The sequence below is a fragment of the Hemiscyllium ocellatum genome, unplaced genomic scaffold, assembly GCF_020745735.1.
Source record: "Hemiscyllium ocellatum isolate sHemOce1 unplaced genomic scaffold, sHemOce1.pat.X.cur. scaffold_753A, whole genome shotgun sequence".
Lineage (NCBI taxonomy): Eukaryota > Metazoa > Chordata > Chondrichthyes > Orectolobiformes > Hemiscylliidae > Hemiscyllium > Hemiscyllium ocellatum.
In genome coordinates this window covers 93574-118354 of record NW_026869216.1, presented here as the reverse complement: position 1 = coordinate 118354, position 24781 = coordinate 93574, and the positions used below count along the sequence as shown (strand labels likewise).

Sequence of the window (24781 nt, the reverse complement as noted above, 5' to 3'; positions counted from 1 at the left end):
GTGAGTGCGTGAGCAAACATGTTCGCTTATGATTTGGTCAAATAACCATGAACTGCTTGACATTACTGCAATTTCGATTCTTGCTTTGCTAAATGATTTCACCCATTGCTCGAAACAGGACAACTTTCACGTTTACACGGAACATGAAACACACCGGACTACAGGGAAAATGCACAAAGCTGAGCAGGCCGTGTTCCACATCATACCGTGCAGCATAGTTTCAGTCACTGTGTCTGTTTTGCAGAATAAGAGTCCCAAAGAATGTTCTCCAGCCTAAAAGCGGAGGTAGCATTACAATCCGAGAACGACCGATCACAGTGTGAGGATGCTCTGACCTCGGGGCCAGTTCGAGATGCCACTTTCCTTGCCTTTTACATAAACCGTGCAATTGGCTGCAGGGATGTTCACACCTGGACATGAGCCACATCGATACAACTGAGTTGGAAACCTGCGTGGGAATCAACGAGAAGCGACTCAATAAATCTTGCTAAATTCCATGGTGCTTATTAGAAATGCAGTTTCTGTTCACCTCAATTTAAAAGGCAGTTTTTGAACATAGTAACTGAAATCAAAAGCTAATTATCTCACCCCACCTCCACTCCGGGAGAGGTGCTAACTGCACTTGATTGCGTTTTGTTCTCGATGTGAAGAGCTCTCACGCCTGAGTCACCTTCACGCCTCTTGTTGCTGAGTGACTCAAAAAGAAGGAGTTTCACCAGAGCTGCAACTGCCTCACTTTCCCAGTCGCTCTCCCCGTTGACATTTTCCTGCTCATCAGTGATTTAAAGAAAACCAAAAGGATGCGATGTTATTCTGCAGCCTCTTTGTCGATTCCTCCGTTTAAATTCCAACATGGCTTAGATCTCGGGGCGCACCTTAATACTAGCTTTGAAAGCACAGGTCCAGAGCTTCCTCTGAGAGTGCAATTTCTTTCATTGCTGTTGCTGATTGAATGAGCCACTAACGTGCGAACTGCTCCAAAACATGATTCAGGACCTCTGGTGCCAATTCTCGCACTTTGAATAACGACAGACAGCTTCCAAATGAGGCCTTTCAGATACGACTTTGGGGTACATTTGGCAGACAGAATAGTTCAGGAATCCGTGGTGCACTGTGACACCAGCGCATCACCTTCTTCCCTGTCTTTGAACCGGGCCGCCTCAGCAAGGAATGCAAATGCAGTATTGCTCTTCGTGGAAGGATCGGTAACTACACTCTCAAACTGAATGGCACATGATCAGAAGCAGTTTGTAGAATATCTTTACAATGCTCTGCACAGTAATCAAATGGAAATGCATTGCATTTCACTACGAGAGCAGATTTGTTCAAGCAAATTCGAAGGCAGGTTTGCAGATGGGAAAGCAAGCAGGAAAGCTCCGTTCTTGTCCATGTAAAAGGCTGCAGATGAAGAACAAAACAGTTTCGACCGCGGGAACCTATCTTGCGGAAGGTGAACGTGCTGATCACTATGCTACAGAAACAAGCCCACAGCCGCCCCTGCTGCAGCTCAGTGGTATCCGACACTGAAAGTTGAAGACATTCTACCTTTCACCTTTCTGTTTCCAAATGCTCGTTGTTTCATGGGAGTTGTTTAATTTTGGCTGTGTGGTATGCATGGACGAGATACACCGAAGTATCTGTTTTCACCCGGTGTAGCCCAATAACGTTGTGTTGCTTACACCGGCTTTAAAAGGATAACTTTTTAGCCGAGCTGGTCGTCGCAGTCTGTGGCACAATCTTTAGTCTGTTCGACTGCTCACTGGAAAGGTAGTATTGTGAAACACTGCAGAAACGAAGGACTTCCTTACTTTTGCTCCGACTGACCATACTCTGTGAAATTTTCCCAGATTCTCAGTTGAGGAGTTTTTGCAGCTGGAAATTATCTCAGAAAGCCTGTTAATTCGTAATGTATTGAACGAATCGCAAAACAGAAAACATTTGACACGCAACAGAAACAAAACTGGCAAACCAAATGCATTTTCAGATACAGTGAGCATGAATGCTAAATGTGAGACACTCCGAGCGCATGAGCCATAAAGTAATCTCACAACTAACATCAGGGCAATTCCAAACTACTCTTTCAATGATACTTGAGCCTCAGTGCACCACCATATCCCAGACAATGCTGAAAAGAGAGAAAGAAAGAACATAATAAGAATAGGCCACAAAAAGTGAATTTCACCAATCACAGTCTCGATTAGATCACCTTTCCCTTCCGGTGTCTCCGGGACGGAAACGAAGGAAATTGGAGAAATTCAATAACATACGACATCAAAATTCATCGGAACGATTTTCCCATTCGTCAGAAAGCCAAGTAACGATGAATCGACTCACCGCAGGACTTTGTTTCACAACAGCGATGAAATAGCAGTCTCCATTCGGTTCCAGTAAAATCTCAACATGCTTGGAACATAAAGCAACAGTAGAGCTGTTTGCAATTTTCCACGCGGGAGGCGAACACGATCAAGACAGCATAGACAATTTGGCACTTTCCCACTACACATTTAATTCCCCGGGAAGCAAATCAAATTGTTTTGTGAACAGAAGTACAGCGGGAATGGAAACAGCATTTTAACAAGCTGTGTCGTTGCAACTGATCAGTAGAAATGGCAGTGGTGGGATTCGAACCCACGCCCCTGTCGAGACTAGAGCCTTAATCCAGCGCCTTAGACCGCTCGGCCACACTACCAACGGCCGCCCAATTTTCTTGCATTTCCAATTGAGCTCCTGCATGACAACAGATGGAAAGTCACGTGAAATGGGTTCCATGATTCCTCTCCGACTCGCACGGCTGCTTGGATGTGCCGGCTACAATATCAATTTCGCAACAAATAATGATAGCTCATCAATCCGGATAAAAATCAATGGTAAGCTGAGGCTATCTTCTCAGACTCTTTTCAGCTACAAATGTATCTGTGAGTGCGTGAGCAAACATGTTCGCTTATGATTTGGTCAAATAACCATGAACTGCTTGACATTACTGCAATTTCGATTCTTGCTTTGCTAAATGATTTCACCCATTGCTCGAAACAGGACAACTTTCACGTTTACACGGAACATGAAACACACCGGACTACAGGGAAAATGCACAAAGCTGAGCAGGCCGTGTTCCACATCATACCGTGCAGCATAGTTTCAGTCACTGTGTCTGTTTTGCAGAATAAGAGTCCCAAAGAATGTTCTCCAGCCTAAAAGCGGAGGTAGCATTACAATCCGAGAACGACCGATCACAGTGTGAGGATGCTCTGACCTCGGGGCCAGTTCGAGATGCCACTTTCCTTGCCTTTTACATAAACCGTGCAATTGGCTGCAGGGATGTTCACACCTGGACATGAGCCACATCGATACAACTGAGTTGGAAACCTGCGTGGGAATCAACGAGAAGCGACTCAATAAATCTTGCTAAATTCCATGGTGCTTATTAGAAATGCAGTTTCTGTTCACCTCAATTTAAAAGGCAGTTTTTGAACATAGTAACTGAAATCAAAAGCTAATTATCTCACCCCACCTCCACTCCGGGAGAGGTGCTAACTGCACTTGATTGCTTTTTGTTCTCGATGTGAAGAGCTCTCACGCCTGAGTCACCTTCACGCCTCTTGTTGCTGAGTGACTCAAAAAGAAGGAGTTTCACCAGAGCTGCAACTGCCTCACTTTCCCAGTCGCTCTCCCCGTTGACATTTTCCTGCTCATCAGTGATTTAAAGAAAACCAAAAGGATGCGATGTTATTCTGCAGCCTCTTTGTCGATTCCTCCGTTTAAATTCCAACATGGCTTAGATCTCGGGGCGCACCTTAATACTAGCTTTGAAAGCACAGGTCCAGAGCTTCCTCTGAGAGTGCAATTTCTTTCATTGCTGTTGCTGATTGAATGAGCCACTAACGTGCGAACTGCTCCAAAACATGATTCAGGACCTCTGGTGCCAATTCTCGCACTTTGAATAACGACAGACAGCTTCCAAATGAGGCCTTTCAGATACGACTTTGGGGTACATTTGGCAGACAGAATAGTTCAGGAATCCGTGGTGCACTGTGACACCAGCGCATCACCTTCTTCCCTGTCTTTGAACCGGGCCGCCTCAGCAAGGAATGCAAATGCAGTATTGCTCTTCGTGGAAGGATCGGTAACTACACTCTCAAACTGAATGGCACATGATCAGAAGCAGTTTGTAGAATATCTTTACAATGCTCTGCACAGTAATCAAATGGAAATGCATTGCATTTCACTACGAGAGCAGATTTGTTCAAGCAAATTCGAAGGCAGGTTTGCAGATGGGAAAGCAAGCAGGAAAGCTCCGTTCTTGTCCATGTAAAAGGCTGCAGATGAAGAACAAAACAGTTTCGACCGCGGGAACCTATCTTGCGGAAGGTGAACGTGCTGATCACTATGCTACAGAAACAAGCCCACAGCCGCCCCTGCTGCAGCTCAGTGGTATCCGACACTGAAAGTTGAAGACATTCTACCTTTCACCTTTCTGTTTCCAAATGCTCGTTGTTTCATGGGAGTTGTTTAATTTTGGCTGTGTGGTATGCATGGACGAGATACACCGAAGTATCTGTTTTCACCCGGTGTAGCCCAATAACGTTGTGTTGCTTACACCGGCTTTAAAAGGATAACTTTTTAGCCGAGCTGGTCGTCGCAGTCTGTGGCACAATCTTTAGTCTGTTCGACTGCTCACTGGAAAGGTAGTATTGTGAAACACTGCAGAAACGAAGGACTTCCTTACTTTTGCTCCGACTGACCATACTCTGTGAAATTTTCCCAGATTCTCAGTTGAGGAGTTTTTGCAGCTGGAAATTATCTCAGAAAGCCTGTTAATTCGTAATGTATTGAACGAATCGCAAAACAGAAAACATTTGACACGCAACAGAAACAAAACTGGCAAACCAAATGCATTTTCAGATACAGTGAGCATGAATGCTAAACGTGAGACACTCCGAGCGCATGAGCCATAAAGTAATCTCACAACTAACATCAGGGCAATTCCAAACTACTCTTTCAATGATACTTGAGCCTCAGTGCACCACCATATCTCAGACAATGCTGAAAAGAGAGAAAGAAAGAACATAATAAGAATAAGCCACAAAAAGTGAATTTCACCAATTACAGTCTCGATTAGATCACCTTTCCCTTCCGGTGTTTCCGGAACGGAAACGAAGGAAATTGGAGAAATTCAATAACATATGACATCAAAATTCATCGGAACGATTTTCCCATTCGTCAGAAAGCCAAGTAACGATGAATCGACTCACCGCAGGACTTTGTTTCACAACAGCGATGAAATAGCAGTCTCCATTCGGTTCCAGTAAAATCTCAACATGCTTGGAACATAAAGCAACAGTAGAGCTGTTTGCAATTTTCCACGCGGGAGGCGAACACGATCAAGACAGCATAGACAATTTGGCACTTTCCCACTACACATTTAATTCCCCGGGAAGCAAATCAAATTTTTTTGTGAACAGAAGTACAGCGGGAATGGAAACAGCATTTTAACAATGCTGTGTCGTTGCAACTGATCAGTAGAAATGACAGTGGTGGGTTCGAACCCACGCCCCGATCGAGACTGGAGCCTTAATCCAGCGCCTTAGACCGCTCGGCCACACTACCAGCTGCGCTGCCACCCCATTTTCTTGCATTTCCAATTGAGCTCCTGCATGACAACAGATGGAAAGTCACTCACTTATCTTTCACCTTTCTGTTTCCAACAGCTCATTGTTGTCCAGGGTAATTGACATCTTGAAAAAGTTAAAACAAATGACAGTTGAAATTGGTGACAAAATTGAGCCAAGGATGTCGTCAATGTTTGGTCTATAGGGTGAGGTGGAACAGGCTGGACATCTTTCCCGACAGCGTAACGGCTGCGACATGATTTTATGGAAGGGTTGTAAACTGAGTATTTTCGTGTTTTACCCAAGCTGGGGTGAGTTGAAAACTCGAGAGCATAGGTTTACGGTGAGTGATCTGAAATTGACAAAGGACCTGAGGCACATTTCCCACACACAAGGTTGTGCGTGTATGAAATGAGCTACCAGAGGGAGTGGAGTAGGCTATTGCACTTAAGAAAATTGCAATGGTAATCGAATGAGTTTCTGGATAGGATGGGTTTAGAGGGATTGAGGCCAAATGCTGGGGAACGGGACTTGTTTAATTTTGGTTATATGGCGAGCATGGATGAGATACACTGAAGTATCTGTTTCCACGCGGTGTTCCCCAATAACATTGTGTTGCTTACACCGGTTTTAAAGAATTACCATCATAGCAGCAGGGACACTTGGCAATGTTGGTTGGTTTTGTGATTGAAAGTCTTTGTCCAGCGGGTGTGCCACAGGGATCTGTGCATTATGGGCATTAATTGCTCGGATGTGAATGCAGAAGGTATCATTATTGGTTTGCAAATGACAGGAAAGGTGAGGGTGTTGTCCACAGTGTGAGGATGGTCTCAGGCTACAGTCTGAAGGTTGAGTCTGAGACAGAATTTCAAGAGAGTAATTTCAATTAATAAGCAGGCAAGAGCACAGCAGGCATTAAGGGAAAACTATCAATTAAACTGCATTACCTCAATGTAAAAGACTTGAAAAGTAAGGCAGATGAACACTCGGTTGGATGGGATCATGGGAATGGTAAATCACAGGAGTTACAGAAACACAGCTGAATGAGGGCCTCGACAGGCAGCTCAAAGTTCCAGGGCACAGATGCTATAGGAAGGATAGAATGGGAAGCAAGAGAGGAGGGGAATTGGTGATTTTGATCAGTGAAAACATCACTGCAACACTTAGAGAGCATATTACTCGAGAACTGCCAGCGAAGCTTTATTCATGGAACTGAGAAATATGGCTGGATGATCAGTTTGATATGACGGTAGTACAGGTCCGCAGTAGTCAGCGGGAAATTGAACAGCAAATACGTCGGAGATCTCAGATATCTGTAAGAATGATAGGGTGGTAATGGTCGGGGATTTTAATTTTCTCAACCTCGACTTCCTGCAGCAAGGTAGGGGTTGCGCACCTCGATATTTGCTGTGGGGAAAAAGGGGAATCCAGGAGAAAACAGTACAAGGAGCGCACTGTCACAGCAATGCCCCACCCACCCCCTTTCCACGGTCACCTTCTGCCCCAAGTGTAACAGAGTCTGTGGAAGGCCCAATTGGTCTGTACACCCACCAACAGATTCCCCTGAGAATGGGAGAGAATCAGCCTTGTCTGTGACCCATTACCAATGAGATGGTGAGATAGGAAGATTGAATCCATTCACTATTATCCCAGTGCATTTGTTACAAATTCCAATAATTCCCTGTTAATGCAGTGTCTAAAACTGGAATGCTTATAAGGGGCCCTGAACACCTGTCCGTCCAGTCCTATGTTCTGATCCTTATTACCCAGAATTTGGTCTCCGACTGTTTGATAATCTGAAGCCACATATTGTCTTAGCCATCTATTGCAATCTCTAATGGTGAGAGTTCCCCGTTCTGCTTTCCATTCTGCCTGACCTTCCACAATGTTGTGTCCTGTGAATATTAATACCTCACCTTTTTGTTCACCTTGTGACCGTGTCTCCGTGATGGTGATTAGATAGAAATCACAAGTCACACGAGCAAATCCCTTATTGCAAATGCTTCATGCACTCAAATTAAGAAGCATTAATTTACTTTAAAAATCACAATTTCCTGTTACAAACTTATCTGTTGATGTACAATTTTACTTAAACTCAGTGTCTTCCTGTTTCTTTCTGTTTCTCCTCAGTCACATCCCCAAGTTTCAATATTTCAACATTTCTCTATGGAATTGGGAATTTCCTTTCAGCTGAGCCCTGTCCCTTCTTTTCTGTGTCAGTTTAAAGCACTCTACATAATCCCGGTCATATGATTGACCAGGTCCCAGCGCTGTACCATCCCTGTAAAATAGCTGACTCCGCTCTGAGTACTGGTAGCAGTGCTCACTGCAGCAGAACCACTTCTTTTGACACCATGGTTTCATCCTGATACCTTCCTGCGCTCTAATGATATCACTCATTAACTCTCCATGTGGTATGCCTCAATGTCTAACTGCTGCCTCTGTCAATGCCTTTCGCTTTTACAGCTGGTCTAAGATCCTGAGATAACAGAATTCTTCACTCCAGAGAGAGGAGGCAGCAGAAGTCTGGGACGGAGACTGGCTTTCTCTAGATCTCTGTTGGACTCAGTGCTCCTCTACATGAGTAATCCTCACTGCATCATTCTAATTACCCATTCTGTCTGTTTCTCTGTCTCCTGCAGATACTCAGGATATTCCAACTCCTGTCTCATCCATCACCACATTGAAGATGGTTGGTCAGCCAGAGAGAGATCGAGAGGCAGGTCTAAAGCCTTTAGTAAATTCTGCAACCAGTAAAGTCACTCACAGTAAACAGCACAGGGAGAAGTTAGTGGCCTCTAACTTTCGACCCGGAAGACAACACTCAGATATAATGCTGGTCACTACAAATCTTTCTACCTTTCACATCCTCCCCTTATGACTACAATAGTCATTTCCATTACCTTCATGTGCTGCCCTAATTCTGTCTGTGACTCTCACCATGTCCCACCCCTACAGCCCACCATTTTTCTGAATATCCTCCTTCAAACGCTCCCTATCTATGTCACCTGTTCCAGCCTCCACAATTCTCCTTATCATTGGAAAAAACCTTCCATTCAAAGCTGATCAAATATCCTCTAACTCTCCTGATCGATCTAACTACTTTTAGTTGTGAAACTCTCATTATTTCTGCAAAATACTATCCAATAGGATTTAAAGCCCTCCCTGCCGTTGCATGGTCCTCCCATCCATACAACAGTCCCTGTCTTTGTAACATTGTCCTGCATCTTTCAACCTCCTGTTTGCTGAATCCTCTTCAGCCACTGCAATTTCTCTATTTCTGTCACTTTCCCCTCCTCTTCGAAACCGCCATCTATTTAATACCACGCAGTCTCTGCAGCCCTCCCTATTTCTAATCACCAACTGCCTCTACAACCCTCCCTACATCCTTTCCCACTTCCAGCCCCTTCAGCACCTTATATAAATGCAAACACCCCATTTGCCAAGGCTACTCCAGGTCCGACAATATCTGTCAGAATCTGAAGTCCACACTCACTCTAACCTGCAATTCTCTCTCTAATCCATTAACATCTGCAGCCACCACTGCTGTGTGTACTTTTCTTCAGTCCTGCAGTCCCATTAAGCTTCACAAGCTTGCATTAACTAAAGCCTGTGTATCTTAGTAATGTCCTAAAAACTTTCATGTCTCTGTAAACTGCTCCAAATTATCCACTATCTCCATAAACATCTACAGTTCATAAAGCTGTCCCCTTCTGTATAACCTCTTCCAGTCCTGTCAACAGCCCCAATCTATGGTGCCCCTTTAATGTTCCCTTGTTGTGTAATCACTTTAAGACCCTGACGAATTCCTGATCTTATCACCAACTGCAATCTTTGTGACTGTCCAGTTCCAATAAGACTCACTTTCAGTGCCAACTCATCCAGTCTCTACATCCATCTATAATCTCCTTATCCTTCTCCAATTCTTTGATGCTAATTAAATTAAATTTCACCATCTTTCCCTCCACCCTCCCGACCACAGGAAACTCTTTCAGCTTGTGCAACACTCCCCATCTGTGTATCTGTCTCCAACCCAGCAACCTGGCATTCTCCCTTGCCTTTCTATCTATGTCGTCTCCAGGACCTAGAGGCCCTCTTGTATCTGTAAGCATCTTCAGTCATTACAACCTGCCATATCTCTGTTAGTATACACGGTTCTCTTCTCCCTGAAACACCCCCTGTCTCTACCTCTCAGTCTGCCTGCCTCTCCCTACATCCATACCTATCCCTATCTCCAGAATGGAATCCAACTCCCTCTATCACTGTAAATTCCTCCAATCACCAAACACCTTTGTCCCATTGACATTCTTGACCAGATGTAACTCTGTTTAACTCTAGCATCCTCGAGCCCCTGTAAGCCTCCCTAAATCTGTAACCTCTTCTCATCTGTTCAGCCCCCCAGTACTGAGGAATGACTCTCTGCATTCGCCAAAAGGCAGATGGAATGACAGTGAACAGACGTAATGGAACCGTCATTCCGGAGATGTAGCTGCAGAATGACCATTGCTGGGAAGGGAATATTGAAGGGTTTTTGGGATCTCGGCAGGCTAGGCAAAAAGCCAGCAAGTTGTGAAGAAAGAATGAGATTAATGCATTAATGAGACAGTCATGTGGATCTGAAGATCAAATGTTGGAATCTATTTGGGTGGAGCTGAGAATAAACAAGCAGCAGCAGCCCTTATCAGAAATTCTTTTATAGGCACCAGGCACTGATGGTAATGTCAATATGGTTACGGTCAGGTTACTGAATATACTTGTAGCAAGGGCAGTACAGTAACTGTGTGACAGTGGTCTCCATCCCGACTAGATATCAGGGCTGTATCGGATAGAATCCAGGATTACACATGAGATGTTTTTCTATAAGATCATATCAAGGAGCCAGCCACAAAATTGTCTATTGTAGATTAAATGCAGTGTAATTATAAATATCTCATAATCTCATTATAAAGGAGTTTTGTGAGCAGTGACCCACAATGTTATAATGTAGATATGGTGTCTGAGTTAAGACCATGAGATGTACGAGTGTGGGCGGTCCTCTAAGCAGAAATGTGTGTGAAGTTTTGAAGTGGCTTTTACACAGAAACATGAACAGGCAGAGAATAGAGGGATATGGATCATGTGCAGGCAGGTGGTATATGTCGAGAACAGCACCATGGACAAGCACAGCCATGGTGGGCCGAAGGGTCTATAGCTGTGCAGTACTGTTCTATTTTCTAACTTCCCAGCATCTACCATGTCAACGCCCTTCAGAATCTTGGAAGTTACATTCAATTCCTGTCTCATTTTTCTAAACATCAATGGGTTCAACCTCAATCTCCTTCACCTCTTCCCATTTGAAAGTTCATCCATTCTCAGGATTAGCCGAGTTACCCTTCTGTGGCCTGCCTCCGTTGGAAGAATATCTTTCCTTCGGGCACTCATGCCGTTCATAATATTGTAGGTGTGGTCTGACTCGTATCTTGTATAGTTTTTGCAAGACAACATTCCCTTTGTAATAAGTGGCCGCATTGTATTTGCCTTCTCTAATACCTGCTGAGCCTGGGAGCTACCTTTTTCAGATTGACAAACAAGAACTCCGTCAACCCCTTCTGCTGTCAGTCTGAAACCAAATCGTGTTAGCCTGACAGCATGCTGATATACTTTAGAAAGGATATGTGAATAAACAATAATTGGACCCTTAGAAACACATTTTGTAAAATAAAATGTGTTTTTGAACCAGTTGGACTTTATTTGTTGTTGTAAATATAAATGGCAGAATAGATAAGGGTGTAGGTGGGGCGTGTTGTTATGGGGGATACGTTCTATGTGAATTTTCAGAAGCCTTTATGTAAGTTTCAGTAAGGGCTGAGGGGTAACTTGTTCAAGGATAGTGCCCATTAAATATAAATAAGATCTTCTATGTGTAGAAACAGAGGATTTGGATGCGATATTAACCAAAATAAATCTTGTGGAGAAAGACATGGAAGCTCAGGAACTTTGGGAAATAATAGTGATGCCTTGGAAAGAATCATCAACAGAGAATATAAAGTGCTGGAATCTTAAAACAAATAAAGGTAGATCCATCCTCAGTAGCTCATTAGGTCGAACCTAGATTTTTTTTTGTGGGAAGCGAGGGAAGAGATTGCAGTGTCCCTAACAAAGATAGTTATATTTTCAACAGACACAGTGAGGTGTCGGAAGACTGCAGGGCGGCTAATGCTGTTTCATCACTTAAAGGTTGCAGAGAAAAGCCAGGAAATTACAGCCCCGTGAGCCCAATGATGGGGAACTTGTTGGAGGAGATTCTGATAGAAAGGAGCGACGCATATTTAGAAGGCAAGGGTTGATTCAAGATGGTCAGCATGGCTTTGTGAGTGGGAAACCGTGTTTCACAAACCGGAGTGACTCTTTGAGGAGGTGGCCAAAGATGGATGAAGGCAGAGCAGTGAACATTGTCCAAATGGTCTTTAGTGACATATTTAACACTGTTCGAAGGGATGTAGACTATCTAGTCAAGATGAACAAGGAAGCTTATTTAAGGTTGACGAAGCAAGGACAGACAGGGCTTTGTAGAGTTACGTGGAGAAACATGGTGGCTCATAGGTCCAGAGACCCGATTTTGATTCCAGCCTCAGGTAACTGTCTGTCTGGAGTTTGCACATTCTCCCCATGTCTGTGTGGATTTCCTCCAGGTGCTCCGGTTTCCACCCACAGTGCAAAGATGTGCAGGTTGGGTGACTCAGCCATGGTAAATTACCCATAGTGTTCACGAATGTGTAGGTTTGGTGCATTAGTCAGGGCAAATGGGGAGTAATGGGGTGGGGGAATATTTCTGAGTGGGATACGCTTTAGAGTAAGCGTATAGAATTGTTGGGCCAAATGGCCTGTTTCCACACTGTAGGGATTCTTTGAAGGTAGCTAGAAAGGAACTAAGAATTGACTTAGGGCAGCTACAAGGGGGCATTACAAAACATTAAGCAAGGATTAAGGAAAACACTAAGGCATTCTCCACTTATGTGAGGAATAAGAGGATGGCCAGATTGAGTGTAGGGCCGGTCAGGCATAGTGGAGGGAACTTGTGTCTGGAGGCAGAGGAGATGGGGAGGTCCTTAATGAATACTATGCCTCAGTAGCCACTACTGTGAGGGACCTTGTTGTTTGTGAGAACAGCGTGAAAAGAACTAATGTATGTCAACAGGTTGATGTTAAGAATGCGTATTTGCTGAGAATTATGTAAAACATAAGGATAGATAAATCCTCTGGGCCAGACGGGATGTTTCCAAAGTTACTGAAGGTAGCGAGGGAAGAGATTTTTGTGCCGTTGGTGAGGACCATTACACTCACTGTCCACTGGTGTCGTACCAGAAGATTGGAGGATGGCAAATGTTATTACCTTGTTTGAGAAAGGCAATATAATTAATCCTGGGAATTACAGACCATTTAGTCTTATGCCTGTGGTGGGCTGATTATTGGAGATGCCTCTGAGAGACAGGATTTATAATTCCTTGGAAAACCATAGTTTGATTAGTGATAGTCAGCATGGTTGTGTAAGGGGCAGGTCATGCCTTACAAATCTTATTGAATCCTTTGAGAATGTGACAAAACACGTTAATGGCTCATTCAGAAAGTACGGAAGCATGGGTTACAGGGAAACCTGCCATCCTGGACACTGAATTCCTGGCCCATAGAAAACAGAGGGTGATAACAGATCGAAATCACTCAGATGCAGGTCGGTAACCAGTGGTGTTGTGCAGGGATCGGTTTTAGAACCTCTGCTTTTTGTCATTTTTTTTAAAAAATGACTTGGAAGTGGGTATGGAAGAGTGGGTTAATAAGTTTGTCAATGCCAAGAGGTTGCTGGAGTGGTGTATAGTGTGGAGGGGTGTTGTAGGCTGCAACGGGACATTGACAGGATGCAGAGCTGGGCTGAGAAGTGGCAGATGGAGTTCAACCTCGAAAAATGTGAAGTGATTCATTTTGGAAGGTCGAAAACGAATGCAGAATGCAGGGATAAAGGCAGGACATTTGGCAATGTGGAGGAACAGATAGACCTTGGGGTAGACATATAGAGATCCCACCAAAGTTGCCACACAAGTTGATAGGAATGTTAAGAAGGAATATGTTGTGTTGGCTTTCATTAGCTTAGTTTTAAAGCTGTGAGGTTATGCTGCACCTCTGTGTAGCCCTGGTTTTACCCCACTTGGAATATTGTGTTCAGTGCTGGTCCCCTCATAACAGGAAGGATGTGGAAGCTTTATAGATGGTAAAGAGGAGATTTACCAGGATGCTGCCTGGACTGGAGTACATGTCTTATGAAGAAAGGTTGAGGGAACGAAGGCTTTTCTCATTGGAGTGAAAAAGGGTGAGTGGGTCTTGGAGGAGGTGAACAAGACGATGAGAGGTATAGAGAGAGTGAATAGTGAGATGTTATTTTTCCCCGTGGCAGAAAATGGCTATCACAAGATGGTAGAATTTTAAGTGAATTGAGGATGGTTAAGGGGATATTTCAGAGGTAGGTTCTTTGCACAGAGGGAGTTGGATGGGTGGAATGCACTGCCGGTGGTGGAAGTAAAATCGAAAATTATATACATTTGGGACATTTAATAGGCTCTTGGATAGTCACAAGGATGGTATTAAATCAGCAGTTTGCAGGTTAGTTTGATCTTGCAGTCGGATTAAAGGTTGACATGACATCATGGCTGAAGGGACATGTACTGCACTCTTCTGTGTTCTACGTTCCATATGGTAAACTGGGTAATAAGCTCAGATCAGTGTAAAAGGATATGGCATTCAGGAGAAGGTAGTGAACTGGATACAAAATTGGCTTGATGGTAGGAGACAGAAGGGGGTGGGAAACGTATTGTTTTTCTGACTGGAAGCATGTGACTTGCAGTGTCGTGGTTGCAGAGTTGTTTGTCATTTGGATACATGGTTTGGATAGGAGTATTGGTTCCTGGTAAGTAAGGTTTTTTGGGTGACACTGAAATTGGTGACACAGCGAAGAACCAACAGGATGAACAGGACTGATGGCATAGTGGGCTGAAGAATAGCAGATGGAGTTTAATTAGGTAAATGTGATTTGTTCCATTTTGATGAAACAAACCAGGGTGGGACTTGTTCAGTTAATGTTCGGGCCCTGGGTAGTGTCGTCAATCAGAGACCCAGGCACACAGTTCTTTGAAAGTGGTGTCACAGGTAGACAGGCTGGTGAAGCAGGTGTTTGGGATAGTTACCTTCATTGGTCAGAGCATTGAGAGTAGGAGTTGGGACGTCATGTTGTATCTGTACAAGACATTGGTGAAGCCACCATGAAAGCGTTGTTGATTAGCAGGAAGATCTCATCTGGTTCACTGACCTCTTTTTAACGTAGAACATCTGACATTCTCACCTGGACTGGCCAACATGTGACTCCAGATCCACATCAATATGGCTGACTCTGAGCTGTCCTCTGGATAATTAGTAGTGAGGCAAAGATTTCTAGCCCAATCAGTGACATCCACATTCCATGAATGAATAAATGCAAGTACATATCTTCCCTCCCTACCACTGCAAACCCCTCCAGCTGCAGCCATCGTCGCCGGGTGTCTGTCTGGGGCTCTAGTTTGGATCGGTGTTGGCCATTGGCTCTCTTAATGGCTCTGCGAAGGCCATACTTGGATTACTTATATTCAAGTGGGTCTCCTGATCAGAAGGCCTCACTCCTTGTTTTTTGCAGGTTCTGTATATCCTGATTCATCCAGGGTTTCCTGTTGGGGAACACCTGGGTTGACTGCCTCGGTGTGCAGTCCTCCACACACTTGCTGATAAAGCCTGTGACAGTGGTAGCATACTTGTTCAAGGTACCTGCGGTCTGTTTGAACACGACCCAATCAGCTGATTCCAGACAGCCCCAGAGTTGATCCTCCGCCTCCTACAACTAGCATTGGACCTGCTTGAGCTTATGCCTGTAAGCTGGGAGAAGACACATGGCTGAAATGAGGATGGGGGTGGAGTGGTCAGCATCGTTCCCAGTGGTGTAACAGTGGTTTAAAAATTGCGGGCCCCTGATGGTATCTGGGCAACACCTTCCTCAGATTGACTTGATTGAAGTCACCAGTTACAATACACAGGGAGTCGGGGTGTTCTGTCTCCAGGGTGTTAGTGATGGAGTACAGCCCATCCAGAGCTTCCTCCCCCTCTGCTTGTGGTGGTATGTACGCAGCAGTTAGTGTAGTAGCAGTAAAATCCCGTGGTAGAGTGGACATTGGAATATTATTTTACTGGCAGGAGAGATTAAGATCCGAATAGCACCAGAGTTGAGTAATTGGAAGCCTGTTTAGAAATGAGACAAGGAGAAACCTCTTCACCCAGAGAGTGGTTTCTTGAACAAAGGAACCACATTAGCTATCATCCAGTCATTCGGCACTTCGCTGGTTGTCAGCAAAGTATTAAATATATCCACCAGGGCCCCAGCAATCTCCTCCCTTACCTCCATTAGCAGCCTTGGATACATTGCATTGGGCACCGGGGATTTCACCACCTTTATGCCTGTGAAAACATTTAATACCTCATCTTTATTGATCTTACCATGTTCTAGAATCTGATCATCCCGACTGAAATCCGCAGCTACAATGTCTTTCCCCTTTGTGAGTACAGGTGGGAAGTATTCATTGAAGACCTCATATACTTCCTCTGGCTCCATGCACAGAAGGTCCCTTTATGTGTCTAACAGGTCGTACCCTTTAGCTGGGAACATTTTTACTGTAACAAAACAAATAACATACCTTGTGGCTTTTCCTTACTAGTATCTGCCAAGGATATTTCATGCCCATTGATTGCCCCTCTTTTTTAAGAACCCCCTTGCACTCTCTCTACATTTGAAGGGCTTCACCTGTGTTTTTTTTAATTGTACTGTATTTTCTTTATCAAACTCACGATATCGCTTAATCAGTATTCGCCGGACCTGCTGCCTTTTCCATTCACTGTTCCCGGGACACACTGGCCCGGAATTCTCACTGTATCATTTTAAAATACTCCCACTTTCCGATTGTATCCTCAACTGCATATAATTCCTCCCAGTGTTTGGTTGTCTGATCCTGTCTAATGATAGTGATTAAGTTGAATGATAGTGATAATCAAATGACAAGTGACCTTTCCCAAATTTAGACACTTAACTTCTGCACAATCCTTACCTCTTTACACAATAACATTGAAACTTAGAGTTATGATCACTATCCCCAAAAATCTATCTAATCCATATCTCTGTCATCATGTCCAGTACCGACAGCCAATCCTGTCTCTGTGACATCCCTCAGACGTTACCAACCTTCCCATCTGTGTATCTTATCCACGCTGCACAGCACATGATATCACTGTAACTTTCTCCAGTCATCAGAGGACTCCTCCATCCTGTCCTATCCACCTCATTGCCTCTAACCTTTTAACATCCCTCTCAACCTCCTCATCTGTATAAAGTCCTCCAGTCCCGACAGCCTTTCCTACCAATCCTCCCTTTGTGTAACATTATCAAACCACCTGACCATTCTCCGCATCTGTAACCTCACTTAATCTTTACAATCTTGTTGGAGTTGGAGACAAAATTACCTTGGACAAAGAAGTCAACAGGGTTTGGAAGATCTTAATCTCTCCTGCCAGTGAAATAATATTCCAATGTTCACTCTACCACGGGATTTTACTGCTGCTACACTAACTGCTGTGTACGTACCACCACAAGCAGAGGGTGAGGAAGCTCTGGATAGTCTGTTTCAAATGGGGTATTGCAAGGGTAGGTGCTGCACCCCTCATTGTAATTCAGTTGAAAATGTCAATGGTGCGATTAGTATTTTTGCAGATGATAAAAATTTTGGTGGAGTTGTTAAGAACGAGTAAGGATATCAAATGATACACCAATCAATACATCAGCTGGAAAAAGAATGGGCAGAGAAATGATAAATTGAACTAATTGTATAAACTCTTGAATGGGTACATGGATGATAGTAAAATGAGTTAAGTGTAGGTTTGTTTGATCTTAGAGGAGGATAAAAGGTCAGCATGACATAAAGGGCCGAAGAGTCTTGTACTGATCTGCATTCTACGTTCCTTGTGGTAGACTGGGTAATAACATCAGGTCAATGTGAAAGGATGCGATATCCATTAGGTGCAGAATTGTCTTGATAGTAGGAGAGTGAGTGTGGTAGGAGATGTTTTGATTTTCCAACTGGAGGCATGTGATCAGCGGTGTAGTGGGTCCATTGTTGTTTGTCATGTGGATAAATGGTTTGGATGGGAATATTGGTTTCCTGGTATTTAAGTTTGTGGGTGACGCTAACATTGGTGATATAGTAGGCAGTGAAGAAGGTTATCTGTGATACAACAGGATTAGCTGAAGAATAGCAGATGGAGTTTAATTAGATAAATGCGAAGTGTTCCACTTTGGTAAAATAATCCAGGGTGGGACTTATTCAGTTAATGTTCAAGCCCTGGGTAGTCTTGTCAGTCAGTGATGCAGGGTTGCAGGTACACAGTTCTTTGAAAGAGGTGTCATAGGTAGACAGGCTGGTGAAGCAGGCATTTGAGATGGTTACCTTCATTGGGCAGAGCATTGAGAGTAGGAGTTGGGATGTCATGTTGAATCTATACAAGACATTGGTGAGGTCACCATAAAAGCATTGTCAATCAGTAGGAAGAGCTCATCAGGTTCACTTACCTCCTTAAGGGAAGGACATCTAACACTCTTACCTGGTCTAGCCTACACGTGACTCCAGACCCACAACAATATGACTGACTCTGAGCTAACCTCTGTGTAATTAGCTATGGGGTAAAGAATGCTGATACAATCAGTGACACCCACATCCACTGAATAAATTAAAATACATATGTCCCTCCCATCTCTGCAAACCCCTCCAGCTGCAGTAATCCATACTGACTTTGTAACACCATTCAGGCCCTGATCACTCTCTGTAACACTCTCACCACCTCCAGTACCTTCACCTCTCCCTGTTCCTATCGTATCATTAAACACTGACAACAATTCCCCTTGCCAGTGCCCTCCTCCTGCTAGCAGACCCATCGCAATCTCCCTTTAATACTTAAGGCTTAAACCCTCGCTATCACCACAGAATTTTAAGTACTTTTTTGTGATCTTCTCAGCCTGATAATCTAATATGATCCATTTTGTTTTGAGTGAGTGACGGGTATGAGTTTCTTGCTGAGGTTTTGTCTGTTGAATGTTTTACACTATCCCGTCAAATGTTTTCCACTGTTTGTTTACAGACACACATTTCAGTCTGTTTAGCCTGTTTCCCTTGATCAGTTCTTCTCTCAAACTCATGTAATTGGCTACTTTTGTTTCTAGCTGAAAATGTGTTGCTGGAAAAGCGCAGCAGGTCAGGCAGCATCCAAGGAGCAGGAGAGTCGATGTTTCGGGCATGAGCCCTTCTTAATTCCTGAAGAAGGGCTCATGCACGAAACGTCGACTCTCCTGCTCCTTGGATGCTGCCTGATCTGCTGCGCTTTTCCAGCAACGCATTTCCAGCTCTGATCTCAAGCATCTGCAGTCCTCACTTTCTCCTATTTTTGTTTCTAGTTGTGGCATGCCCTTTCCGTGAGTCACTAAAAAAATTTATATCACTTTAAACTGTACTTTATCACAATTTCCCGGAGGACCTCTCAGTGTGACATTACTCATTCCCTCAACTTCATGACGCAGTGGTCAACTTAAGATTGTTACGTCCCGAGCCAGTTGCCCAATGTATTAATTAAAGAAACAGTCACAGAAACATTCTCTGAACTCTTTTTCTAATATCACTTTTTTTGGTGTGATTGTTACAGATTATACCAATATTGAAGTTTCCAAAAATTATCACTATGCCTCTAATAAAAATTACAATGGAATTTGTGTTTAATGCAGTGATGAGCAATGAAATGCTGTTCGGTGGCTAAAATTGTTCTGCTACTTGTGTCCTTGGCAAGTCGTAGCCAGAATTTACATTCGGACTGACTCTACTTCATGATCTGAGGCCAAAAGCTTTCTCTGTAATGCCTTTGTTGCCAATTACTGTCAGCGTTACCCAACCCTCCTTTCCCATTCTGCTTAAGACCCCGCACGACTAAACCATCGACTTAATACATTCCACCTCTTATTCGCCCGGTAACCACGTCTCCCTGGTGTCTAAATCTCATTTATCTGTCTGTCAAAAATCCATCCAACTGATTGTGGAGACTTTGTCCATTCCAAAGAAAAACATAATTTCCTCTTTCCCACAATCTCCTGTCACATCCATATTCACTGATGTACAGTTTTAGTTAAACTTTGTCCAATCCTGTTCCTTTCTGAATGTCTTCAGCCACATTCCCATGCTGTTCCAATGCTTCTCTTTGGATTTGGAAAGCTCCTTTCACCTGAACCCTGTCCCTGCATCCTCTCTGTCAGTTTAAACCCCTGTCCATAAACCTACCGACATGATTGGCCAGGACACTGGTCCCAGTGCAGTTCCAGTAGGAGCATCCTAATGGATTGTTTTTTAAGTCAGGTATGGGATGTCAGTGTCTCTGCCTGACCAGCCTTTCTTATCCAGCCCTAGCTGTCCTTGAGCTTGCTTGGCCGTCTCAGAGGGTCATTTAGAGGCAAACACTCTGTCGTGCAGATCACATGAGGATAGGCAAATGTCCTTCTCTAAAGGACAAGGGTTTGGGTTTTGGTACATCAGCAATGGTCTCATATTCCTTTATGGATTGTTAATTATTATTTTTTAGTTATTGAATTGAAATTCCTTCATTTCTGATGGTGGGATTCAACCCTGTCTCTCCTGAACATTAGTTGAGGTTTTGGATACTTGTTCAAGCAATAATAACATGAGGCCATCACTTCGTCTGCTCACAGGTTGCTCATCCTTGAGCGCTGATACCAGTGCACGACAAAGCAGAACCCGTTCTTCCTACACAATTGTTTGCTTCTGACACCTTCCTGCACTCTGGTGATATCACTCAGTATCTCTCCATGTGGTATCCCTCACTGTGTGGGTCTAATTGCTGCCTCTGTCAGCGAGTCTCGCTCTTGCAGCTACTCCAGATCCTGAGGCAACAAAATGGTCCACTCCACAGAGACGCAGCAGCACAGGCCAGGGATGGAGACTGGGATTTTCCATATATCTATGGGACTCAGTGCCATTCTCCATATGTAACCCTCATTGTATCAGCCTAATTTCCCATTCTCTCTCTCTCTCTCTCTGTCTCGTGTAGGTTCTCAGAAAGTTCCTGACTCAATTGACTTCCCAAATGCTGGGTGTCTCGTACATCACCACATTGAAGATGGTTGGTCAACCAGAGAGACAAAGGGCAGGGAGATCTGGAGCCTTCAATAAATCCTGCAGAGAGGTAAGATCACTCACAGTGCACAGAGCAGGGAGCAATGAGAGGGCTCCTAACATCGCTAACAAGACATGACACAGATACAGTGCTGGAGGGGGAGCACAGTACAGAGACACACCTGAGGCTCAATCACTGCCCCCACTGTAAGTTTTGTTGTTTTGAGACAGCATATAGAGTTCACAATTATCCATCCAGGTCTGTGCTGTCTTAGTGAACATCAGTACAACAGAGGGAAAAGCAGGCCTCCCACAAGAGGGAGGGAATGCTGCCTGGGATCTTTCTGTTCTGTATTCCCTCTCCAACACTGTATCTTCAGCATGTCAGTGTCTTCAATAATTTTTAACTCCTATAACAGCTCCTGTCCCTGTAACCTCCTCCCTTCCCCTACATTCCCTCCACATACTTGAAATATGCTGCACTCCGGACTACCATCCCTATTGCTGCAACTTGGTTCAGTCTCTGCAACATGCCTTATCTCGATACTCTCCCCCTCCAATGATAAAGTCATGCAGCATGAAAACAGAACCTTCAATGCAACAGTCCATGTTGACCATGGTTCCTGAACGAGTGACATTTCCCTGCATTTGATCCATATCCCTTCGAACCTTCTCCTCTCCATGTTCCTACCGAAATATATTTTCCATGGTGTAATTGCACTTTTCTCTCCCATTTCTCTGACAGCTCATTCAATACGTGCACCATCCTCTGTGTGGGAAATGTTCTCCTCCGGTCCATTTTAAGTATTTCCTCTCTCACCTCATATTTATGCCCTCTAGTATGGGATCCCCTACCCGGGGATAGAGACCTTCACTATTCACCCTACGTATACGCCCTGTGGTTTTATAATCCTTTATAAGCTCACCCCTCAGCCACCTACGCCCAAGGGAAATATGAAGGACGACACAAATATCTCTGCCACTGTCTCTGCTGCAACTTTGCCACAATGTTCTGGGATACACTTGTTCAGGACCTGGGGCTTTCTCTACCTTTGTGTTCTAAGATCTCCAGCACCACCTCTTCTGTAATGGGCACTCTTTATAAGGCATCACTGTTTATTTCCCTTTGTTTCCAAGTCTTTGTCCATAGTACGTTCTGACATGAAATGTTCATTTAGGCTCTCGTCCACCTCCGGTGGTTCCACGCATGGATGGCCTCGTTGATCTGTTGTCTCTCCAGTTGCTCTTTTGTTCGTGTATGCTGTAGGATCTCTTTGCATACTCTTAACCTTATCTGTCAAATACATCTCATCCCAACGTTTTGTTTTCCAACTTATCCAGCCTCTCCTTTCAAGTCAAACCCTCCAGTATCAGTAACATCTTTGTCAATCTTTCCTCCATTTTCAGTTTGAGAATATGCTTCCCAAAGCAGGAGGATCAGAATTCTACACAGTACTCCATCTGGAGACCCAGCAATGTCTGAAACTGCCATATCATGATGTATCAACTCATGTACTCAATGCTCTGTTCCATGAGGGGAAAAGTGTCACATGCTGCTTTCCCTGGCCTGTCCACCTGCGATGCCACTTCCAAGGAACAATGTAACTGAAGCTCTTGGACTTTCTGCCTCTCTCTCTCTCTCTCTCTCTCTGTTTGACAACACGGCCCAGAGCTATTCCATTGATTGTTTTAGTTGTCTCTGGTTTGTTATAACAAAATCCAGCTCCTGAATTCAACTCCACCTTTCATTTCTTGACCAACTGGCTCAGTGGGTTAAGATCACCTTTGATAACTGTATTCACTGCCCACTATAACACTTACTTTACTATCCACAAACTTACTAAAATTAATTCCTATATTCTCGCTTATGTCAATAATGCACATGCGTGGCCCCAAAACCAATCCTTATGGCACACCGCTTGTCAGAGGCCCCCAGTCTGCACAACAACCCTCTGCCACCATCCTCTGTCTCCTACTATCAAGCCAATTTTGTGTCTGTTTGTCTCGGTCTCCCTGATCCCATGTGATCTAACTTTACTAACCAGTGCACCATGATAAACCCTGTCAAAGGCCTTGCTGAAGTTAGGATAGATAACGTCTACTGCTGTGCCTTCATCCACCTCCTTGGTCACCTCTTAAACAACCTCTATCAGGTTTGAGAGACACTCCTTTATACACACAAAGCTATGCCGACTATCTCTAATCAATCATTGCCTTTCCAAATGCATGTTACGCCTGTCCCGCAGAATCACTTCCAACATCACTCACACCACTGACATCAAGCTAATTTGTGTTTATGTCCCTGGCTTTGCCTCACAGCCTTTCCTAAATGCTGGCACAACATTAGCCATAATCCAGGCTCCCAACTCACTCCCCGTGGCTGTCAGTGATAGAAATGTCTTTGTAAGTTTGTTTCCTAATTTACCCCAATGTCCTGGGATGTACTTGAACTAGTTCCCAAAGAGTTGTATAATTTTAATGCATTTTAAAACCTTTAGCATCTCCTGTGTACATCACTGTTTATTTCCCGGCTTCTCCAGTGTTTTTTCCACAATCAGTTCTGACATGAAATTTTGTTTCTGATCTCGCCATTTTCTGTTGTTCCAGACATGGATGGCTTCACTGAACTTTAAGGAGTCACATTATGTCTCCAGGTAATCTTTTGTTGTTATTATACTTGTACAATCTCTCTGGATTTTTCTGAACCTTCTCTGCCAAAGCTCTGTCAGGTCCCCTTTGGGCCCTCATGGTTTCCCCCTTAAGAGTATTACTACACCCACAATGTTCTTCAAGGGATTGAGTTAATCCAGCTGGCTGTATATGACATGTATCCCCTTTTGTCTTGACCAGAGCCTCAATATCCCCAGTCATCCAGTATTTCCCACTTATGTCTGCATTGTCCTTCACACTAAAAGGAATATGCTGGCCCTGAAATCTTAATTTATCTCTCTTTTGAAAGAATCCCACTTTACTTGCAAATAGCCTCCACGAATCAACTTTTGGACGGTCTTGTCTAATACCTTCTGGATTGGGGCAAGGTTAGTTTTGACCTTTGACTTGTGGACCAGGCTGTCCTTTTCCATCTCTATTTTCAAACTAATGGAATTATGGTGACTTTGCAAATGTGCTCTCCCACAATCACTTCAGCCCCTTTCACTACCTTGTCTCCCAAAGGGAGGTCAGATTTTATCCCTATCTCTAGTCGGACCAGTTCCATAGATAGAGACAGTCTTCTTGAACACACTGAACAAATTCCTTCAATCCAAGCTCTGAACACTCTTGCAGTCCGAGTCTAGCTTTGGAAAGTTAAAATCCCCGACCATTACAACCCTATCATTCTTACAGATATCTGAGATCTCCGACATATTTGCTGCTCAATTTCCCACTGACTACTGCGGGCCTGTCGTACAGTCATATCAAACTGATTATTCATTCTTATTTCTCAGTTCCACTAACATAGCTTCACTGGGAGATCCCCAGGAATATCCTCTCTCAGTGCTGCAGTGATGTTTTCACTGATCAAAAACTCCATTCCCCCATTCTCTTGCCTCCCCTTCTATCCCTCCTGCTGAAACTGTCTCCTGGAACAGTGATCTGCGAGTCCTGTCCCTCCCTCAGCTGTGTTTCTGTAACTCCTGTGATTTCCCAGTCCCAGGTTCCCATCCATGCCTTGCATTAATCAGCCTTACCTGTCAGGCATTTTACATCAAAGTAAAAGCAGTTTAATTGATCAGTTTTCCCTCATTGCCTGCTGTGCTCTTGCCTGGTTATCAATTGAAATTACTCTGTTGAAATTCCGTCCCAGCCTCAACCCTCAGACTGTAGCCTGAGACCATCCTCCTCACTGTGGACAACACCCTCACCTTTCAAGTCTTTGCAAACCTACTATTGATTCCTTCTGCTTTCATACCC

The 24781-nt window shown here is 44.0% G+C and overlaps 2 non-coding genes across 2 annotated transcripts; both read right to left on the bottom strand.

Annotated features, from left to right (window-relative positions):
* Window positions 1–2607: 2607 nt before the first annotated feature.
* On the bottom strand, window positions 2608–2689 carry trnal-aag (transfer RNA leucine (anticodon AAG)). Its single transcript has one exon. It is a non-coding gene; the product is annotated as a tRNA-Leu (tRNA).
* Window positions 2690–5523: 2834 nt separating this feature from the next.
* trnal-aag (transfer RNA leucine (anticodon AAG)) lies at window positions 5524–5604 on the bottom strand. The gene has a single exon. It is a non-coding gene; the product is annotated as a tRNA-Leu (tRNA).
* Window positions 5605–24781: the final 19177 nt, after the last annotated feature.